This window comes from Jaculus jaculus, chromosome 9 (assembly GCF_020740685.1).
Source record: "Jaculus jaculus isolate mJacJac1 chromosome 9, mJacJac1.mat.Y.cur, whole genome shotgun sequence".
In the NCBI taxonomy this organism is placed as follows: Eukaryota; Metazoa; Chordata; class Mammalia; order Rodentia; family Dipodidae; genus Jaculus; species Jaculus jaculus.
The window spans coordinates 86,983,574-87,001,174 of NC_059110.1; the positions used below are offsets into that span (position 1 = coordinate 86,983,574).

At 46.5% G+C, this 17,601-nt stretch overlaps 1 pseudogene; it reads left to right on the top strand.

The window, feature by feature from the left end:
• The first annotated feature begins 2,903 nt into the window (after positions 1–2,903).
• LOC123453238 lies at positions 2,904–3,443 on the top strand (annotated as a pseudogene).
• Positions 3,444–17,601: the final 14,158 nt, after the last annotated feature.

Sequence of the window (17,601 nt, forward strand, 5' to 3'; positions counted from 1 at the left end):
TATTCATATTTTGAGGGAGAGGGAGGGGGCAGAGAGAGTATGGGCATGCCAGGGCCTCCAGCTGCTGCAAACGACTTCCAGACACATGTGCCCTCCTTGTGCACCTGGCTTAGGTGGGTCCTGGAGAACCGAACCAGAGTCCTTAGGCTTCGCAGGCAAGCGCCTTAACTGCTAAGCCATCTCTCCAGCCTGAGTTTCCCACTTTCAGGGGCTCTGGTCATGTTAATGGATGCTTTCTTGCTTGTCTAATGTTTCTGTCTGCACTGTGTCTCCGATTCCTGTCTAATAACCCCTACTACACATTGCTCTACGGGCCTGTGATTGTCTTGTGGCCTGGAGTGGTCATGCTTCACTGCCCTCTGAGCCAGGACTTTGTCCAGCTGCACCTCCACACTGGAGGTGTGTGGCTCTCAGAATGCATGTTGAAAAATGAGTCAAATTTATCCCCCAAGAACAAAAGAAGCTAAGAAAATACATCTTTAAAAAGAGATCCAGCTATACATGCTCATTGTTTATCTATTTATTTACTTTGGTTTGTCGAGGTAGGGTCTCACTCTAACTCAGGCTGACCTAGAATTAACTATGGAGTCTCAGGATGGCCTCAAACTCACGGTGACCCTCCTACCTCTGCCTCCCAAGTGCTGGGATTAAAAGCATGTGCCACCACGCCGGGCCTCATTTTTTTAAAACTTATTTGAGAGTGACAGACAGAGAGAGAAAGAGGCAGAGAGAGAAAGAGAGAGGGCGTGCCGGGGCCTCCAGCCACTGCAAACGAACTCCAGACGCGTGTGCCCCCTTGTGCATCTGGCTAACGTGGGTCCTGGGGAATTGAGCCTCGAACCGGGGTCCTTGGGCTTCACAGGCAAGCCTACCAACCACTAAGCCATTTCTCCAGCCCTCATTTTTTTTTCTTTAAATTATGAAGCTCAGGATATCCTCAAACATGCCTGCTTCAAGCCTCCTGAGTGTTGGGATTATAGGAGTGTACCACCACACCCATTAACTACACAATCTAAAACTAGAATGGGGAAAAAATACACATATTTATCTCTACATCTACATATCTGTATGTCTGAAAAGAAACTCTCGAAGGCACATTCAAAGGCGGGGCGGGTCACAGCATGGGTTCATCGTTGACTTCAGAGCATGTGACATAATGCGCTCTGATTACGAGACTCAGTTCCTCTGCGGAAGGGCGCACAGTTGAAGTGTATACTTCACTGGTCCATAGAGACCCTGTAAGGGACAAGGGGGAGAGAGCTGGATACCGGAAGCCACTACCCACAGCCAGGAGTTCGAGTGCTCACCGTGTTCCGATGTGTACCAGCAGGCCAGAGGCAGTGGTCCTCTGCTCCAGGTGTGTCGTGGTTGTCCATCACCTCAGACACCTCCCATCTCTCCCTGTTTTAGACCCACTCATCACTATAGTCCATCAGTCCTCAGTGTTCCTTAAATTTGCCCTTGCCTTCCCTGCAGAACCCTGCCAGCCTGCTGCGCTGTGAACACGCCCCTGGGCCTAGCCCAGGCTATCCTGGAATTCACTATGTAGTCTCAGGGTGGCCTTGAACTCACGGAGATCCTCCTACCTCTGCCTCCCAAGTGCTGAGATTAAAGGCGTGCGCCACCACGCCCGGCTCTTTTTCTCTTTCTTTTTTCTCTTTTCTTTTTTTTAAACATATTTTATTTATTTACTTCTTTGAGAGAGAAAAAGGAAGAGACAGAGGGAGGGAGAGAATGGGTGTGCCAGGGCCTCCAGCTACTGCAAAGGAACTCCAGACGCATACGCCCCCTTGTGCATCTGGCTAACGTGGGTCCTGGGATCCTTTAGTTTTGCAGGCAAATGCCTTAACCACTAAGCCATCCCTCTAGCCCTTTTCTTTCTTTGTTTCTGTCTTTTTTTTGGGGGGGGTGGGGAGCATAGTCAACGCACACAGTACTGGGTTTCATAAGGGCACTCTCTTGTCTGTAACCTCCCATCTTTATCAGAAGTATGTCAGTTGGGCTGGAGAGATGGCTTAGCAGTTAAGCGCTTGCCTGTGAAGCCTAAGGACCCCGGTTCGAGGCTGGATTCCCCAGGACCCACGTTAGCCAGATGCACAAGGGGGTGCACGCATCTGGAGTTCGTTTGCAGTGGCCGGAAGCCCTGGTGCACCCATTCTCTCTCTCTCTCTCTCTCTCTCTCTCTCTCTCTCTCTCTCTCTCTGCCTCTTTCACTCTCGATCTCTCTCATATAAATAAACAAAAAAAAATTAAAAAAAAAAAAGAAGTATGTCAGCACCAGTCTGCCTCAGTGGCCTCCACTTTCTATTCAGGTGTGCTTAATAAAAGCATGTGTCAGCCAAATGTCAAAACAAAGCTAACACGTGTAGGCGGGCTATGAAGATGTCTACTGTCAACTTGACAGGAGTCAGATTTGCCTCTGAGTCGGGCGTGGTGGCACATGCCTTTAATCCCAGCACTCGGGAGGCAGAGATAGGATCGTCGGGAGTTCGAGGCCACCCTGAGACTCCACAGTGAATTCCAGGTCAGCCTGGGCTAGAGTGAGACCCTACCTCAAAAAACAAAACAAAGGGGCTGGAGAGATGGCTTAGCGGTTAAGTGCTTGCCTGTGAAGCCTAAGGACCCCTGTTCGAGGCTCGGTTCCCCAGGTCCCACGTTAGCCAGATGCACAAGGGGGCGCACGCGTCTGGAGTTCGTTTGCAGTGGCTGGAAGCCCTGGCTCGCCCTTTCTCTCTCTCTCCCTCTATCTGTCTTTCTGTGTCTGTCACTCTCAAATAAATAAATAAAAAATGAACAAAAAATATTTAAAAAAACAAAACAAAAAACAAAACAAAATAACAACAAAAGATTAACCTCTGAGCGTATCTGAGGGGGACTGTTAATGTAAGTAGGAAGAGAGCCAGATGCAGGCGGCAGCAGCGGTGGCCGCTCAGTTCCTTGGTGGTCCTCCTGGTCTCCCTTTAGCTTCTGGAAGCGTGGCCTCCTCCAGTGTCGCTGTCTCTGACGGAGTCATCGAGGTGTTCGATGACACGAAGGTGTGCAAACCTTCAACAACACGGGAGGTGGAGCAGCGCGAGAAGGCCTGAGGGAGGACAAGAGGAGCGACATCAGGGAGGAGGACAAGGAGATCCCGGTTGGTGATGCAGGACAAACTGTGGGCGACCCCTGCTCCACCTTGGTCGAGACGCTACCAGACAGGGACTGCTGCGGTGCCCCCTGTGATGCTACCTACGGGACCGAGGACAGTGAGGAGGACCTAGTGTCCATCTTCCGGGCCCCTGACTGTGCACCCTTAAGAGCAAAATGATCTCTGCCGCTCTAAGGACACCATCAAGAAGCATGAATGAGGAGCACACCGCTGTGTAGAGGTCAAGGACCGCCGCACCCTGGCAGAGAAGCAGGGCAGCAGCCCGGTCATCTCCCTGGAAGGCCAGCATTTGTGAGCCGCCTCCAGCCCCCTGCCTGGAGCGTCTAGCAGCCCCCAGACCTGCTTTTGAGGGTTGTAGGCTGGCCCCTTCCTGCCAGATCAGAGGGGCTGAGGGATGCCAGCAGGAGGAGGGCAACCACTTTGCCCCAGTTGCCAAACAGTCCTCCTACCCCGTGGACCTTCCTCCTCTCTTCATCCCTTCTCAACAGCTTTTTTAAAAAATATATATTTTATTTTTATTTATTTATTTGAGAAAAAGAAAGAAACAGAGAGAGAGATGAGGGAGGGCCTCCAGTCACTGTAAAGTCCAGACACATGTGCATTCGGTTTATGTGGGTCCTAGGGAATTGAACCTGGGTCCTTTGGCTTTGCAGGCAAGCACCTTAACCTTTAGCCATATCTCCAGCCCCCAAACAGCTTTTGCTCTTATTTTCTTGGGTTAAAGCAGACCATCTTCCCCCCAGGTACCCAGTTTGACGGGGATGGGGGGTTTGTATTTTTTTAACAACACCCCTGCACCCTACTTACCCCTCCCCAATCCCATGCTGCCGATTTCTAATCACAATAGTGACTCCGTGCTTGTCTGTTTAGTTCTGTGTGTAAATGGAATATTGTGGAAATGACCCTTTCCTGCACCAACTGGCTCCCTTTTCCTTTTCCTTTGGTCTTGGTCACTCATGGAAAGTAAGACCAGGGCTGGGGAACTGGTTTAGCGGTTAAGGCACTTGCCCATAAAGCCAAAGGACCCAGGTTCGATTCCCCAGGACCCACGTAAGGCAGATGCACAAGGAGGCACATGCATCTGGAATTTGTTTGCAGCAGCTGGAGGCCATGGCATGCCCATTCTCCCTCTCAAATAAATACAAAATTTTAAAAATTATAAAAAAAAGAGAGACCTGTGACACCTTCAATTGAAACAAAACAAACAAACAAACAAACAAACAAAAGACACAATAAGAAAAGGGGGACTGGAGAGACAGCTTAGAGGTTAAGGCACTTGCCTACAAAGCCAAAGGACTCAGGTTCAATTCCCCAGTACCCACGTAAAGCCAGATGCACTAGGTGGCACCTACATCTGGAGTTCATTTGCAGAGGCTAGTAGCCCTGATGCACCATTCACTTTATCTGCCTCTCTCTCTCTCTCAGATAAATAAATAAACAAACAAACAAATAAATAAATAAATAATGGGAGCCAGGTGTGGTGGCGCATGCCTTTAATCCCAGCACTTGGGAGGCAGAGGTAGGAGGATCGCCGTGAGTTTGAGGACACCCTGAGATTACATAGTGAATTCCAGGTTAACCTGGGCTACAGTGAGATCCTACCTGGTGTGTGTGTGTGGGGGGGGGGTCAGAGGTGAGACGGCGCTGTAGCACAGCCTGGGTGTGGTGGCCCCCGACAGGTATATGAGTTCAAAAGCATCATTTGAACTTGAAAGCCTAATTTTCCTTGCAAATTTCATATCTGTGAGCTTGGTACCAAGTCCAGGTATAACATCTCTATTGGAAGCCATAGTTACATTTTCTTGTAAAATGCTTTTGAATTAATAAAATATTATCAGCGGGCTGGAGGGGTGGCTTAGCGGTTAAGGCATTTGCCTGCAAAGCTGAAGGACCTAGGTTCGATTCCCCAGGACCCATGTCAGCCAGATGCACAAGGGGGCTCACGTGTCTGGAGTTGGTTTGCAGTGGCTGGAAGCCCTGGCGTGCCTATTCTCTCTCTCTCCCTCCCTCTCTGTCAAATAAATAAAAATAAAATACTTTGAATATTATTAGCATAATCGTGTAACAGTTGAAGGAGGAAGAGGAGGAGGAGGAGGAGAGGAAGCAGCAGCAGCAGTAGCTCTGGAACCATGCAGGCAGCTGGCTGACTGGACCTCTGGGGCAGGGAGAGTGTCTTTGCCGCTGTCCACCTCCTTAGCAGGCTGGGGAGGGTTTGTGCCTTTTGACTTCTGCCTGTCCCTGACTGGGTTCCAGCCTCAGATATGTATGTGCTCCTGAAATGGCACTGACCACCAAGGTTAGGCTTGCACACTGTCCCTCACACACCTCAGTCTTGCCTCTGACAGGGCCGCTGAGCTCCACCTGACTCCAAGGGTGACCTGACCTGGAGGCACCCTTGTTTGTTGTTTAGTGTTATACACGGCTAGTCCTTACTGAAGTCCCAGTGGGATATGATTTCTGTTCTTCTCTTTCCTTAGCTCATCTGCTGAGGGTTTTGGAAGGTTTACGATTGCCAACATTCTGATGACTCTTACTGGCAAATTCTCTCCTCATTGCTTCATTAGCATGCTCTTCTTTCTTCCTTCTCTTTCCTCTGCCTGCTCCTTCCTTCTCTGTCCATCCTGAAACAGTCCCTTCCCAGGCTCCTAGTCACTTGTCACATTCACCCAGGGCTCTGTCGACTTCTAGAGCACCACCTCACACGTGCAGGCAGCTTCCGCCCGGCCCTGCCCTGCCCTGGGCATAGCTGACCAGGAGCCCTTCCCCCAGGGCAGCATATAGGCCCCTCCAAGCAACAAAACCCAAACTGGCTTTCTCAGAGGCATCTTTGGAGCCCTGCTGATCTCCTCACTTCTCTAGCCTCACTCTCTCCCCAGTGCCATAAAGTGCAGCAGCAGCCGACTGCTGTTGGCTGGACACTAAGGCATTCTTTGTAGCTAATGAAATCAACTTAATATTGAAATCAACTTTTTTGTTCTTTTTAAATATTTTATTTATTTATCTGAGAGAAAGAGACAGAGGAAGAGGCAGAGAAAAAGACAGAACGGGTGCGCCAGGGCCTCCAGCCACTGCAAACGAACTCCAGACGCGTGCACCCCCTTGTGCATCTGGCTAACGTGGGTCCTGGCAAAACAAACCAGGGTCCTTAGGCTTTGCAGGTAGACGCCTTAACCTCTAAGCCATTTCCCCAGCCTTGTTTGTTTGTTTTTTGAGACAGGGTCTCATGCAGCCCAGGCTGACCTGGAATTCACGACTGGGCTTGAACTCCTGATCCTCCTGCCTCCACTTCCCAAGTCCTGGGGTTACAGGCATGAGCCACAATATCTGGTAGAACCAATGTTTTTTAATTATTTATTTGCAGTGTGGTATGTGTGCGTGTTCTAAGCAGGGCCCGTCACTGTTGCTCACCGCTCCACTTGCAAGATTCTGGGAAGATCTGCTGTCTTGACCTCCTTCTTACTCTAGGTGAACTGCGGTCTGGGGATCTGAACCCAGGTATACAGGGTTATGGAGCTAGTGTTTTATCCACTGAGCCATCTCCCCAGCCCAACAAGCAGAGCAGTGAACAGCAAAAGTGAGAGACTCCACCTCAAAATAAGGCGGAAGGCAAAGACCAAGCAGGAAAATTGTCCTTTGACCTCTTGTTAGAATTGTCCTTCCTTTTGGAGCTGGATAGCAGCTATAGAAATATCTAAAGAAAATGTAACGTGTGTGTGTGTGTGTGTGTGTGTGTGTGTGTGTGTTTATGTCATTTGCACTAAATGGGTCTTAGTCCTACCTTCTCCCATGACTCAAAGTTCATAGTTCAAAAATTTAATACTGAGCTGGAGAGAAGCCCTAGCGGTTAAGGTGCTTGCCTACGAAGCCTAAGGACCCTTGCTCAATTCTCCAGACATACAAGGTGACACAAGTGTAAGGTTGCACGTGCGCACTAGGTGGCACACGCATCTGGAATTGGATTGCAGTGGATGGAGGCCCTGGCATGCCAATTCTCTCTTGCTTGCTCACCCGCACACTCTCTGTCTCTGTCTCAAAAAAATAAAGTAAAAGAAAAATAGAGCTGGAGAGATGGCTTAGTGGTTGAGGTGCTTGCCTGCAAACTTGACAACCTGAGTTCGATTCCCCAATACTCACATAAAAAGCCAGATGCGCAAAGTGGTGCATGTGTCTGGAGTTTGTTTGCAGTAGTTAGAGGCCCTAGAATGCCCATTCTCTCTTTCTGTCTCTCTTCTCTATCTCTCTTTGCTTGTAAATAAATCAATAAAAGTTGAAAAATAAATAAAATTCTAATACTACTCTCAGCATCAATATTGAGATTTGCATTTTTGACTACTTGGTGTTTTTTTTCATATTGTATTTCTATTTGTGGTTAAGCCCTTCTGAACTTGTAAATTCACAGAGTGGCGGGTGTGGAACACTGCTATCTTTCCTAAAGCATATTAAATATTGTCTCTCCTGAATACTTATCTTGGTCACGTTGTGTTGATTGTTTCTTACATAGAAACCAAGCCTATGTGTGCAGATAGAAAATTAATTATCGAGCGTATTACAAATCTTGACACTAAGTTTAAATTGGGATTTCTTGGAAAAAAGGATTTAGTATTTATCCAACACACACGTGTTAACATGGTAAATGACAAAACTTCCAACATGAGCCAGGCATGGTGGCGCCTGCCTTGAACTCCAGCACTCTGGAGGCTGAGGTGGGAGGAAGACGGCTGTGAGTTCAAGAGCAGACTGGGTCTACAGAGTAAGTTTCCTGTCAGCCTGGACTGAGTGAGACCCTGCCTCAAAAATAAAAAAAAAAGTAAAAAACCCAAACAACAACAATAACAAAAACCCTCCAACATAATATGTGTTTTTCAAATAAAAGTGATTAAACTGTTATTTTTATTTCATTGAAAAAACAAACTTAAGGTTCAGCAGTGTTCGAAATGCAACCAAACATACTGTGAAGCTGACTTCAAAGCGTCAAGGAAGCGTATCATATCATTGATCTAGCATAACTATTGAAAAGAATTTTGAAAAGGTAGCTGGGCATAGCGACTCATGTCTTTAATCTCAGCACTCAGGAGGCAGAGGTAGGAGGATCCCTTGAGTTCAAGGCCACCCTGAGCCAAGTGAATTCCAGGTCAGCCTGGGCTGGAGGGAGACCCTGGCTCAAGAAAAAAAAACAACAATAAAAACAAAACAAAACAAAAAAAAAACCCATGGGTTCAAGAGATGGCTTAGCAGTTAGGGCATTTGCCTGTGAAGCCAAAGAATGCAGGATTCCCCAGGACCCACATAAGACAGATGCAAAAGGTGGCACATGCGTCTGGAGTTAGTTTGCAGTGGCTAAGGGCCCTGGCATGCCCATTCTCTCCTCCAGTGACCACTGCACAGTAAGCCCTGCCTCACTGCTTCCCCCTGCTGGCTGAATGAGTCCTTTCCATCATCTCATGCTTCAAAGTTCAGCTCCTCTGTGAATACTTTCTCCTTCTGATGGCAGACATTTTCTGAACTGACTCGTGCTACTGACACGTTTCTCACTGTCACTGGGGTTTGTGGCGCTGCTTCTGTTGGGCTGGGAGCTCTCTGAGGGAAGGGATAGTTCTTATCCTTATCTGAACCTTACCTCTCGTCAGTAACCTCAACACCTAACAGTGGGCCTTACAGGCAAAAAAGATGGTAAATACTTGGATGGAGGGATAAGTGGAGAGAAGGCTCTATGGAGAGAAATATATTCAAAATGAGCCCCAGAGCAGACAGTCCCAAGGCAGGGAAGAGGTCTGAGGGAGACACCTGGCTGGAGTCACTCTAGCCCTGGCCATCTGTGGATTCTGGACAGCGTTCCTCCATGAGGCCCAGCTGTTCCCACACCTGGACAGTCTTATTTCCTTGTGGGAGCCCCGCCCCCTTCACATTCAGGGCTGTACCATTTACCATGTCCTGCACATGGCCATCGCCACGTGAAGCTCCCAGTCCAGTACAGGCCCAGTAAATATTTCGTAAGGAAAACATGGAGGTCAGGTAGAGACTTGGCCAAAGTCTCTCAAGGATGAGCTCATCGTTACCAGTTCTTCTGAGAATACACCTTTAGCTGTGAAATGGACGCTGCTTTGATGGTCAGGGTTGATACGTGAGAGACAACAACTCCAGAGAAAGGCTTCCCCTCTCCCTCTCTCCCCATTTTTGGGGTTTTTGGGGCTAGGTATCATGGCTCATGCCAGCAATCCTAATACTCAGGGATTTGAGGCAGGAGAATCGCCTTGAATTTGAGTCCAGCCTTGAACTCTATGCCAGACTAGGCTACAGTGTGAGCTCTGCCTCAAAAAATAAATAAATAAATAAAACCAAAAAACAATCTCAGCACTCGAGGTGAAGGCAGGAGGCCCAGGAGTTCAAGATAATCCTCAGTTACACAGCAAGTTCCAGGCCAATCAGGAGGACGTAAGCTTGTCTCAAAGCAACAACATGGGCGTGGTGGCACACACCATTAATCCCAGCAGTTAGGAGGCTGAGGCAGGAGGACTGCTGTGAGTTGGAGGGCATCCTGAGATTACATAGTGAATTCCAGGTCAGCCTGGGCTACAGTGAAACCATACCTTGAAAAGTCATTCTCTGAGCTGGAGAAATGGCTTAGTGGTTAAGACGCATGCCTGTGGAGCCTGAGGACCCAGGTTAGATTCTCCAGGCCCCATGTAAGCTAGATGCACATGGTGGTGCATGCGTCTGGAGTTTGTTTGCAATGGTTGGAGGCCCTGGCATGACCATTCTCTCTCCCTCCCTCTCTCTCTCTCATAAATAAATTTAAAAACAAATCTTAAAAAAAAAGATAATAAAATAAAAACAGAACGTGGGCTGGTGAGATGGCTTAACAGTCAAGGCACTTGCCTGCAAGGCAAAAGGATCCAAGTTCAATTCCCCAGGACCCATGTAAGCCAGATGCTCAAGGAGGCACATACATCTGGAGTTCATTTGTAGCAGCTGGAGACCCTGGTGCACCCATTCTCTCTCTCAAATAAATAAAATTTTTTAAAAAACCAGAACAACAACGAATACAAAAAACAAAAACCCAACCAAATGGACGGGCTCTTTGGCCACTTGTAGGAATGAAGTGCAGGCTTCAGGCGTGGAATAACAGGACTGTCATGTGGGAGAGGCATGCACTCTGCATCTTGGAGTGTTGGTGATGGCTCCTCTTCATTGTCACCTAGACTGGATTAGGAATCAGTTAATGTGTGTGAGGATGTCTCCAGGGACGTCCAATGAAGGAGGGAAGGAAGATCAATGCTGAGCATGGACAGTACCATCCCATGGGCTACAGAATAAAGACTGAATAAAAAGGGGGGGAAAATGGGCTGAATAAGCCAGGTTTGATTCTCCGGTACCCGTGTAAAGCCAGATGCACAAAGTGGAGTATGCATCTGGAGTTGGTTCGCAGTGGCACCCATTTTCTCTCTCTCTCCTTGCATATAAATATAGATTTTTTAAAAAAATATTTTATTTATTTATTTATTTATTTGAGAGAAAGAGAGGCAGATAGAGAGAGAATGGGCATTCCAGGGCCACTAGCCACTGCAAATGATGTCCAGACACCTGCACCAACTTGTGCATCTAGCTTATATGGGTACTGGGGAATTGAACCTGGGTCCCTAGGCTTCGAAGGCAAGTGTCTGAACCAATAAACCATCTTTCCATCCCAATTCAATAATCAAAAAAAAAAAAAGTGAAAAGAGAACAAGTGAGCTGAGCACCCAGGAAGATCCATGCTGAGTGTGGACAGCCCCTTCCCATGGGCTAGGGAATAAAGACTGAATAAAAAGGGGAAAAGGAAAACCAGTGAGCTAAGCACCAGTATCCATGCTCTCTGCTGCTGACTACAGACACCACGTGACCAGCCACTTCACACTTCTGCTGCCTGACTACAGACACCACGTGACCAGCCACTTCACACTCCTGCTGTCATGACTTATCTGGCATGATGGTCTGTGCTCTCAAACCGTGAACCAAAAATAACCTTTCCTTCCTTAAATGGCTTCTTGTCACAGCAACAAGGAAAGTAACTAATATAGTCTTTCACAGGCATTACCCAACTGGGAGCAAAGAAATCCTCACAACCTGGCCAGGCGTGGTGGCGCAGGCCTTTAATCCCAGCACTCTGGAAGCAGAGGTAGGAGAATTGCCGTGAGTTCGGGGCTACCCTGAGACTACATAGTCAATTCCAGGACAGCCTAAGCTATAGTGAAACCCTACCTTGAAAAACCAAGTAAAATATAATAAAAAACAAGGCAGGCATGCTGGCACACACCTGTAATCCCAGCACTTGGGAGGCTGAGGTAGGAGGATTACTGTGAGTTCCAGGCCAGCCTGGAACTACAGTGTGAGTTGCAGGTCAGCCTGAGCTAGAGTGAGACCCTACCTCAAAAATACAAAATTAAAAAAAAAAGTAAAAAGTGGGCTGGGGAGATGGCTCAGTGGTAATAGCACTTGCCACACCAGCATGTGGACCTGAGAGGGCTTGAGTTCAATCTCTAGAACCCACATAAAAAGCTGTGAGTGGGGCTGGAGAGATGGCATAGCAGTTAAATGCTTGCCTGTGAAGCCTATTGACCCCGGTTCGAGGCTCGGTTCCCCAGGTCCCACGTTAGCTAGATGCACAAGGGGGTGCACACGTCTGGAGTTCGTTTGCAGTGGCTGGAAGCCCTGGCGTGCCCATTCTCTCTCTCACTCTCTATCTGCCTCTTTCTCTCTCTGTCACTCTCAAATAATCAAATAAACAAATAAAAATCTTAAAAAAAAAAGAATAAAAAAGCTGTGAGTGGGGCTGGAGAGATGGTTTAATGGTTAAGGCACTTGCCTGCAAGGCCAAAGGACCTAGGTTCAATTCCCCAGGACCCACATAAGCCAGATGCACAAGGTGGTGTGTATGTGTGGAGTTTGTTTGTAGTGGCTGGAGGCCACAGCATGCCCATTCTCTCTCTCTCTCTCTCAAATAAATAAAAATGAAAAATTAAGTTTTTTAAAAAAAGCTGGGAGTGGCCATGCACTTTCCTATTACCCCAGGCCTGTGGAGGTGCAGAGACAGGAGAATCATCAGAGCTCACTGCTCAGCCAGTCTGACTAAAAACTTGAAGGAACAATGCAGAAGGGTGATCAAGAAGGACACCTGACACCAGCCAGACAAAACCTGGAAAGAACCTCTCCTCGCCATATTATAATCAAACTACCAAACACACAATCCAAAGAAAAAATATTGAAAGCAATTAGAGAGAAAAATCAAGTCACATACAAAAGCAAGCCCATCAGAATTACAGCAGGTTACTCAACACAAACTTTAAAAGCCAGAAGGGCTTGGAGTGATGTATTCCAAATTCTGAACGATAACAACTGTCATCCAAGGTTACTTTATCCTGCAATGCTATCCATTCAAATAGACAGAGAAATAAGGACATTCCATGACAAAAGCAGGCTAAAGGAGTATTTGAAGACAAAACCAGCTCTACAGAAAATACTCGAAAGAATCCTCCATGCCAAAGAGAAGGAAAAGCACACATATAAGAAACCTGGAAAAAACAAGTAATACTCAAATACTAGTTAACACAACAAGTTAACTAGTTAGCACAGATAGAACCAGAACCACACACACACACACACACACACACACACAAATGGCAAACATAAATACACAACTTTCAATGATATCTCTTAATATCAATGGCCTCAATGCCCCAACCAAAAGACATAGGTTTGCAGACTGGGTTAAAAAGCAGGATCCTACAATTTGTTGTCTCCAAGAAACTTACCTTTCTACAAAGGATGGACATTATCTTAGGGTGAAAGGTTGGAAAATGGTGTTTCAAGCAAATGGGCCTAGAAAACAAGCAGCAGTTGCCAATATCTGACAAGGTAGACTTCAGTCCAGCATTAGTCAAGGAAGATAAGAAAGGTCACTTTATATTGATTAAGGGCACAATCTAACAGGAGGACATTACAATCCTAAATATATATGCACCTAACATGGGGGCTCCCAAATTCATCAAACGAACACTATTAGAACTAAGGTCACAGATAACACCAAACACAGTGGTAGTGGGTGACGTCAACACCTCACTCTCATCAATTGACAGGTCATCCTGGGAAAAAAATAAACAGAGAGGCATCTGACTAAATGAGGTCATAGAAGGAATGGACCTAACAGATATATACAGGACATTTCATCCAAATGCTGCAGAATACACAGTCTTTTCAGCAGCACTTGGGACATTCTCTAAAATAGACCATATATTAGGACACAAAGCAAATCTTAACAAATTCAGGAAAATTTAAATAATTCCTTGCATCCTATCTGACTACAATGGACTCAAACTACAAATCAATAGCAAGAAAGGCTATAGAGAATACATGAAATCATGGAAACTAAACAATACACTACTAAATGAGGAATGGGTCAATAAAGAAATCAAGAACGAAATCAAAAAATTTATAGAGTCAAATGATAATGAGAACACAACATACCAAAATCTCTGGGACACAACAAATAAATCAACTGGTGCTGGAGAGATGGCTTAGAGGTTAAGGCACTTGCCTACAAAGCCAAAGGACCCAGGTTCGACTCCCCAGATAATCCCCATGTAAGCCAGATGCACAAGGGGGCGCATGTATCTGGAGTTCATTTGCAGTGGCTGAAGGCCCTGGCACACCCATATTCTCTCTCTCTCTCTCTCCCCCTGCCTATTTCTGTATCTCTTTCCTTCTCTCTCTCTCAAATAAATAAAAATAGTTTTAAAATAAACCAATAAAAAGAAGAATGGTGGTGTGCGCTTTTAATCCAAGCACTTGAGAAGCAGAGGTAGGAGGATTGTCATGAGTTCAAGGCCAGCCTGAGACTACATAGTGAATTCCAGGTCAGCCTGGGCTAAACAGAGAGAGACCCTACCTCAAAAACCAAAACAATAGCAACAAAAAAAAAGTAGAAAGAAGGCTGAATGTTGGGCAGAAGGTTAAGCTTTGGGAGGTACTGACCAAGACTGACCAAAGAGCAGGGCAGCAGGTCCCTCCAGACCCATCACTCCCGACCCTGGAAAGAGGATGCAAGGATGGTGAGGGGTGACGGAACAGGATGTAAAGTGCCACAGGTGGCAGTGGCCAGCTAGCTGGGTTTTCTCAAGGCAACTTCAGGAACTTCTTCTCCAGGGAAATGTGTGCAGTGCCGTTAACTTCCCCCTAAAGAAACTTTCAACTGTAGGAGTACTTAAATGCCATGCAAATTCTTGTATCTACTTGCAACAGACAGAATTCTAGGTCAAATAGGTTCCATAAAAAAAGTATGCTTCGGCTGGGCATGGTGGCACACGCCTTTAATCCCAGCACTCAGGATGCAGAGCTAGGAGGATTGCTGTGAGTTCAAAGCCACCCTGAAACTACATAGTGAATTCCAGGTCAGCCTTGGCTAAAGTGAGACCCTACCTCAAAAAAAAACAAAAAAACAAAAAACAAACCATGCCTCTTTCCTGGACGTGCCCACTACTGAGGAAGGCATGAAGGAGGAGGTAACAGGGAGAAGAGAAATATTAACCCCATGCCTGCCAGGATCAGTGTTGTTGCTGCTCTGCTCAGCCTGCTGTTCTAGATTCTTCTTGCTTCTTTGTTTGTCCTAACTGAACTCTTTTTTTCCCCCCAAACTTTTATTAACAACTTCCATGATTATAAAAATACCCCATGGTAATACCCTACCACCCCCTACTTTCCCCTTTGACACTCCATTCTCCATCATACCCCCTCCCGATCACAACTAGTCTCTCTTTTATTTTGATGTCATGATCTTTTCCTCCTCTTATGAAGGTCTTGTGCAGGTAGTGTCAGGCACTATGAGGTCATGGATATCCAGGCCATTTTGTGTCTGGGGGAGCATGTTGTAAGGAGTCCTACCCTTCTTTTGGCTCTTACATTCGTTCCGGCACCTCTTCCACATTAGACCCTGAGCCTTGGAAGGTGTGATAGAGATATTACAGTACTGAGCACTCCTGTCACTTCTTTCCAGCACCATGATACCTTCTGAGTCATTCCAAGGTCACTGCCATCTGAAAAAAGAAGATTCTCTACCAAAAGTGAGAGTAGCATTAATATAATGACTCACAAGGTATCATGGTGCTGGAAAGAAGTGACCAGAGTACAGTTTGATGAGCATAGTATATACATTTAGCCAGACAACAGCAGTCGTTACACCCCTAGGGCTCACGACTACACCTGTTTTAAGTTTTCAGTATCAGAGATGTATTCCCTCCCATGGAGCGGGCCTCCAGTCCAAATAGAGGGCAGTTGGTTTCCACCAATGATAGATGTGCCACTATTGTACCCGTTGGCTCATTTGGCCTGGCTGGCCAAATACAAGGCTTGCAGTGTTCACTCTAACTGAACTCTTGACTGCTTGCTCTATGTGGTGATTTGGATGTAAAATGTCCCCCATATATATGTTTATGATTAAGCCTCATACTTTATCCCCAACTGGTGGTAATTTGGGAAGGTTGTGAGGCCTTTGTGGGGGGAGTGCCTTGCCGGAGGAGATTTGTAACTTGGTTTTGGGGTGACAGAGGCCAACTCCAAGCCCAGCACTTAGACTGCTCCCTTCCTGCTGATAGGAAGATATGATCCAGGCTTCCTGCTCAGGTCTGTCGCGCTTGCCCTGCAAAGACGGAACTTCCTCTCAAAACTGTAAGATGAAATGAACCCTTTCCTTCCATAAGCTGCTGCTGGGGTGTTTTGTCCCAGCAATGTAAAGGTAGCTGCTTTACTACTGTGTCCCACCTGAATTCTTCTCTTTTGGGAGCACAAGTGTCAAGACTGCTGCTGGGGATTAAACTCAAGGAAACCGGAGACTTCCTCCTAACATTGGGATGTGGTTCAGTTGCACTACATAAACTGGGCCCAGTGGCACACAACTGTAATCCCAGTGTTCTGGAAGTAGAGGCAGGAGGATCAGGACTTCAAAGTCATCCTTGGCTACATAGCTAGTTTGAGGCCAGCTTGGACTACATGAAACCCTGTCTCTCTCTCTCTCTCTCTCTCACACACACACACACACATATAAAATAAAATGAAAGTAAGGCTGGGAAGCTGGACGTGGTGGCACACACCTTTAATCCCAGCACTCAGGGGGCAGAGGTAGGAGGATTGCCATGAGTTCTGAGGCCACCCTGAGAATATATAGTGAATTCCAGGTCATCCTGAGCTAGAGTGAGACTCTACCTCAAAAAAAACAAATTATATGTATTAGAGCTAGAGATGGAACTCAATAGTAGAGCCCTTGCTAGAATGTATGAGGCTCCAGGTTCAATCTCCAGTACTACTCAAAAAAAAAAAAAAAAAAAAAAAAGAATAAAGGAAAGGTGGAGGGAGGGCTAATCAAAATCTAAGAGGATATAAATAAATCATATGGAAAACCTACTTTTTTGGACAATGGAACACTCAGGGGTCATAGATTGTTGCTAGAAAATTTTCAGTGCCAGGGATGAGATACCTTCCAGTGAATTGTTGGCCAGGGAGGTGCATGATGCCCCCAAAACATTAAACCATTGCTGAGGCCCTTGGTTTACCACCAGGAATAGATGCCAAGATCCTATTGCTGAAGACTCCACATACTTGAGCAGCAAGGCCACTGAGAAATCCTGCTGGAACTGAGCTGATAACTTTCTCCATGTAGACCAGCTAACAGAAAGCTGGAAGAAGCCATTCTGCATGCAGTTCAGTGGGAGAGGGAGAAATCACCAGTGAAGATACTCAATAGTGGATACTATCAGCCTTATATTTGGCCAGCCAGGCCGAATGAACCAACGGGTGCAATAGTGGCACATCTGTCATGGTGGAAACCAACTGCCATCTAATTGGACTGGAGGCCTGCTCCATGGGAGGGAATACATCCCTGATACTGAAAACTTAAAACAGGGGTAGTCATGAGCCCGAGAGGTGTAACTAACATCTGCTGCTGTCTGGTTATGCTTATCAAACTGCCCAATAATGCTCTGAATGCTCATACCCTTATATTAATGCTACTCTTGCTTTTGGTAGAGAATCTTCCCTTTTCAGATGGCAGTGACCTTGGGATGACTCAGGAGGCATCATGGTGCTGGAAAGAAGTGACAGGAATGCTCAGTACTGCAATATCTCTATCACACCTTCCAAGGCTCAAGGTCTACAGCGGAAGAGATGGCGGAAAGAATGTAAGATCCAAAGGAAGGATAGGACTCCTTACAACGTGCTCCCCTCAGACACAAAATGGCCTGGATATCCATGACCTCACAGTGCCTGACACTACCTACACAAGACCATCATAATAGGAGGAAAAGATTATGACATCAAAATAAAAGAGAGACTGATTGAGAGGGGGAGGGGATATGACGGAGAATGGAGTTTCAAAGAGAAAGTGGGAGGGGAGGCATTACCATGGGATATTTTTATAATCATGCTAGTTG